Source organism: Tachypleus tridentatus, chromosome 2 (assembly GCF_004210375.1).
Source record: "Tachypleus tridentatus isolate NWPU-2018 chromosome 2, ASM421037v1, whole genome shotgun sequence".
Classification (NCBI taxonomy): domain Eukaryota; kingdom Metazoa; phylum Arthropoda; class Merostomata; order Xiphosura; family Limulidae; genus Tachypleus; species Tachypleus tridentatus.
Window position 1 is genome coordinate 99274647 of NC_134826.1, and position 6000 is coordinate 99280646.

Below are 6000 nucleotides of genomic sequence, written 5' to 3' on the forward strand. Positions count from 1 at the left end.
GACCTTTCATGTCTGTTGATTCTATGTCCTTGACAAAGGACAAGGCTAATCCTATAATCATATGTATTCTACGTGATACTGGGTGACTCAATCATTGTTGTTAGATGGTATACTACCTTTTTACTCGAGTTCTGCCACTGATGTGCCTGGTATTGCTCAAGGTATTGAGAATGGGTTTGTTAATATTCTTCACAGCATTTATTTACTTCATACTTCACTTCGGAACCAGTTGTGTAGGAGTAAGGCCTATTCTGCCAATTAAGAGTTAGGAAACGATTTGACTCAGGGGAAAGTTGTTGCCAAACCCAAAATAGTTAACGACCCAATCACTATTTCATCTAAAAATGATGTTATTGTTAAAGAAAATCCCAATGTGTTTCTCTCGTGTGTTGTGAGTCGAGCTCAGACTAAAAAAATAAACCGAAAACAAATTATGGACACGTATTCAGGGAACGCTATTATAGTTTTAACACAGACACGTTTTGGGATCCAGCAGGAATCTGCAAAGAATTGTCCTGCTGATTCGTCTGTGAGTGATAATAATGGATGTGAGAGACCTGGTTTACCTCGTGAAGTTCTGTTTGCTGAAAGTAATATGGTCACTAAGCAGGAACATGATTCACAGATCTCTTCTTTATATAAATATGCACTCCCAAAAGATGAACTGCACAAAATTTCAAACACTTATTTTTTTTTCAAAACTTGTGTGCTTATGAGAAAATGGAAACAACCAAATGTGCCTGCTTCAGAGAAATAGGCTGTTGTTTATCAAATTGTTGTTCTAAAAGCATATCAATCTGAAATATTGAAAGTGGTCCATGAAACCTTCATAGGAAGTCACTTAGGTGTCAACAAGACGTGAGAAAATTATGAAACATTTCTTTTGGACAAAAATTAGACAAAATCGTTCTCAGTTGTGTAAAACTTGTCATACTTGCCAATTACTAGAAGAAAAATAACCAGAAATTTCCTGTTGCTTCTTTGAAACTTATTCCAGTTTTATAAAAACCATTCAGTCGTATGGTTATAGGTTGTGTTGGACCATTACCAAAAATTCGATCAGGGAATCAGTATTTATTGATTATCTACTTGACTCCCTGAAATTATTCTTTTAAGAAGAAAACTTTCTAAGGCTTTGATTAATTTCTTTACTTGTTGTTGGCTTGCCCAAATAAATTCAGTCTGATCAGGGAACAAATTTTACTTCTGGGTTGTTTCAACAGGCTGTTTATCGGCTCGGTGCTAAACAAAACAAATCCAGTACTTACTATCTAGAATCGCAAGGTACTCTTGATAAAATCCATTCTTTCTCAAAAAATATGATTCGAACATACTGGCTAGATAATAAAAATGATTGTGATGAAGAAGTTAATTTATCAGTATTTGCTGTTTGTGAGTTAGTTCAGGAGTCGTTAGGGTTTAGTCTGTTCGAGTTAGTTTTTGGTCATACAGTGCTTGGTCCTTTGAAGTCGCTGAAGGAACAATGATTGGGAGATGACCCGAAAAAAACGCACTTACTGGATTACGTTTCCAAGTTTCTGTCTCGTCTGTTAGGTGCTTATGAATTGGCTCGAGAAAAAATAAGTCATACCAAGCTAAAATGTAAAACGTTTATGATTGCAAGGCTGAAGAGTGTAAATTACATCCTGGTGGCATAGCCTTAGTATTATTACCCCCTGTGGTACATCCACTTACAGCTAGGTACCATTGTTGTTATAAGGTTGTTCTGAAAGTTAATGATACAAATTGTAAAAATACCATATTTTCAAAAGTCTACCCAGCTGTGTTATATCAATATTTTGTAATCCTACCTATCTGAGATGTATCATAAACATTTTAACCAATGAATATTCTTTTTGTACTGATGACAGTCGCTTTGACTCAGACATCTGAAATTTTGATAAAAAAATTAAACATTAAACTGATTATTTCTGATATTCTGGCAAATCATGATTCAAAACTCGATCACTTGCCCCTGGAGAGAAAAAGCAACTTGCTAGTTTATTGACTGAATATAAATGTATATTTCCTGATGTTTCTAAAAAAACCAACATCTCTGTTCATGATATAAATATAGGTGACGCAATCTGATAAGACGTATTATTTTTCCTGCTCTGTAATTACAGTATAGTTTGTGATAATTTAATTGTAAATTCGCCAATATTACCTTTAAAAACAGTTTTACCCAAAGCTTTAATTATTTTTATTTTTTTGTCAAAGTCCACATAGACTGGTTCAGTTACTTTACAGTACAGTTTGACAAGACAGATTATTCCTCTTTACAATGTTATAACAATACATTAAGTGATAATTTCATTTTGAATACTGTAATCATACGCTCTTTATGGCGAAACTTACAATAACTCATTACAGATCTATCTAACTTTGTAAGTAACTAACTAACTCAACAACATTTCGAACGCGTATTTATATCCTTACAAAAGCCTAGAACTTTCTATACACTACGAGATATTATGCTGCAATAATATACAATTATAACAACAAGAGAACCTTAGAAGCTTCTAGTGATATAACGAAATAATACAACAATCGCCATCTTACAAAAATTGAACTATACAACACATTAGTTAAAACAAGTCACGTAGAAAACTAACCTTTAGTAAACTATTGCTCCTAAAAATAAGTAATGTTAACACTTGCGCTATACTTAAGTCAAAATAGTTATGTATATCTAATAGATTTGTTTATTTTATGTTGTTGTACTTCCATACTTGGTGGTAGTCTCTTCAGTTTACTGCTTCATATATAAATATATATATATATACACACACACACTGCTAGCCAAAATCTTAAGGCCAATGATCATAAACAAAAAATTTCTATTTTGCGTTGTTAGACTCAACCAATTATTTGAGTAGAACTTCATAAGATCACAATAAAAAAAGAAAAGGAAAATAAATAACCTTTTTAGCATTTAATAGGGAAAAATGTGAACACTATGAAATTAGCCTAAATACTAGCTGGTCAAAAGTTTAAGATCATACTAAAATGAAGTCCTATACAGGGTAGGAAATGCCCAACAAGAGGTCTCAGTAGTAAGTTGCATGATCGTCATTGCGAATAACTGCAAACATTCGCTTTGGCATGGTCGATGTAAGCGTTTGCAAAAGGCTGGTTTGAATGTTATTCCAAGTGGTGAAGATGGCTTCACGAAGATCATGCACTGTTCAGAAATGACGTCCATTTCTATAGACTTCCTTTGCCGTCCACCCTCAAACATTTTCAATGAGGTTCAGTTCGGTCGAACACGCTGGATGGTCCAAAAAATCACGTTATTCGCCATGAAAAAGTTCTTTGTCCTGCAGGCATTGTAGATTGCAACGCTGTCCTGCTGAAAAATCCAATCATTTTTACACAAGCGAGGGCCTTCAGTCAATAAAGATGCTCTCTCCAACATGCTAATGTAGCCAGCTGCTGTTTAACGCCCCTATATAACCATTTTTCAATGGAAAGAGAAAGAAATCGAAATCATGATGGAGCTTCCTCCACTGTGTCGTGTAAAAAATGTCTTCGGTGGGATATCCTTATCGTGCCAGTAAGATTGGAAGCCATCTGGACCATGCAGGTTAAATTTTTTCTCATCAGAGAACAATAGCTTCTTCCACTTTTCTACGTCCCATGTTTGGTGCTTCTCAGCAAAGTTTAACTGAGCTGTTTCGTGGTGTGAAAGGAGGTGTGTCTTTTGAAGACGTTTACGGTTTAAAAGCCTTTCTCTCGTAGATGCCGTCTTATTGTTCTTGAGCTGCATTCTGCGTCCATAAGGGCCTTAATCTGGTTCGACAATCGGCTGGTTTCTTGCCGAACAACCCTTCGAATCCTCCTGCTCAACGCCGGCGAAATTTTCTTGGGTCGACCACTTGAAATTCTCGTTCCGTATCCCTCAGGGTCTTTTAAGAAATTTCCAACAGCAATTTTACTACGTCCAATCTCACAAGTGATGGCACGTTAAGAGAGATCTTGCTTTTGCAGCTCGACAACTCTGCCACGTTCAAACTCTGTCAACTTTTTTAGCCTTTGCCATGTTTTTACCCAATGTAACACAGAAGATGTTGACAACGCTAATGCTTGAACACAAATGACTAAATTTCGTTACGTGTTAACCGATTAACGTTTCGTTTCAGTATGGTCTTAAATTTTTGATCAGCTAATATTTAGGCTAATTTCATAGTGTTCACATTTTCCCTATTAAAAGCTTTTTTTTTTCCCTTTTCTTATTGTCATCTTTCGAAGCTCTACTCAAATAAGTGGTTAAGTTTAATAACGCAAAATGCATATTTTTTCTTTATGTTCATCAGTCTTAAGCCAGCAGTGTATATATATAACATTATAACCATAAATTTGCTTTATTAACATAGAAGTGTGTTTATAGTGTGGTATATTTATCTCTTGAATTTCTAGTTTGTTTCTTTACATCGATGTCCCTACATACGTAAGGGTATTTAGCTTGATTCACTACCTTATGTGTGTTTGTACATTGATTTACCAATAGAGTTGTATGTTTTTAGTTTGGTATGTTTGTACTCGAGTTTCTGTTTTGTTTTAAGTAGTGTACATCAATACCTACTGTTATTCACCATGGTTTGATATCTGATAATTGATTATACTCTGATTTATTAACATAGTTGTGTGTTTTTATTTTGTTATGTTTACATAAGTTTGTTTTTTCTTCTATACCTTGTTGTACTTCTATGTGTAATGATATGTACCTTGGTTTGCTATTACTGTTGAATGTTTTCAGTTTCGCATATTTACAGACGAGATTCTATTTGTTTTGTTTATTTGTCGACGAACTTCCATATATTGTGACATTCGGCCTGATTTACTACTTGATATGTGTTTATACTTTAATTTACTAATGGTATGTGTGTATTTATTTCGTATATATTCACAAAAATTTTTGCTTTGTTTTTTATGTTGATGTACTTCCACCCATAGTGGTTTTCGCCTTGATTTACTGACTCATTTGTAGTTAGACTTTGACACAATAATATATTTGTGTGATTTTAGTTTGATGTACTTACAAATGGTTTTCTTATACCTTGATGTTCTTCTATATGTAGAAGGATTGAGTTTGATTTGCTATCCTATATGTATTTATACCTTAATATACAAAATATAGTTGTGTGTGTTTAGTTTCGTGTATTGCATACGAGTTTCTGTCTTATTTTTATGTTGGCTTTATTCCATCCGCAATGCCTAATATCTGTTTAAACTTTGCATTAATAATACAATTTGTTTATTTTGAATTTCGTGCAATGCTACAGGAGAGCTCTCTCGTTCCTGATTTAGCAAGAGGAGGGAAGCTAGTCATCACCACCCATTGCCAACTCTTGGGCTGCTCTTTTACCAACGAAGAGTGGGATTGACTGCGCCATTACAACGTCTCCCGGCTGAAAGAGCGAGTATGTTTGATGTGATAGGGATTCGAACCCGCCACCCTCAGATTACAAGGCGAGTGCCTTAACTACCTATCTATGTCGGGTCCGTTAGTAGAGTTGTTTGTTTTAGTTTGACATATTTACACGAGTTTCTGTGTGTCTTCACGTTGGTGTATTTCCATACATACTTGAATTCACGTTGATTTACAATCCGACGTACGTTTATACGGTAATTTAATAAATAATACGGTAATAAATAAATATGTTTTTATAATTAGACATATTCACACATTTTTTTTACGTCGACATTGTCCAATACATACTGGTTCTCACCCTAATTTACTACCTAATATGCGATTTTAATTTGATAAAATTTGTAGTTTTTAGTTTGGTTTTTACGTACTTCCGAACTTCGTACCGAATATATATTTAAACCTTGCTTTATTGACAAAGGGTGTGTGTGTGTTTTTTTCTTATAGCAAAGCCACATCGGGCTATCTGTTAAGCCCACCGAGGGAAATCGAATCCCTGATTTTAGCGTTGTAAATCCGTAGACTTACCGCTGTATTAGCGGGGGGGCTATTGACAAAGAGGTGAATTT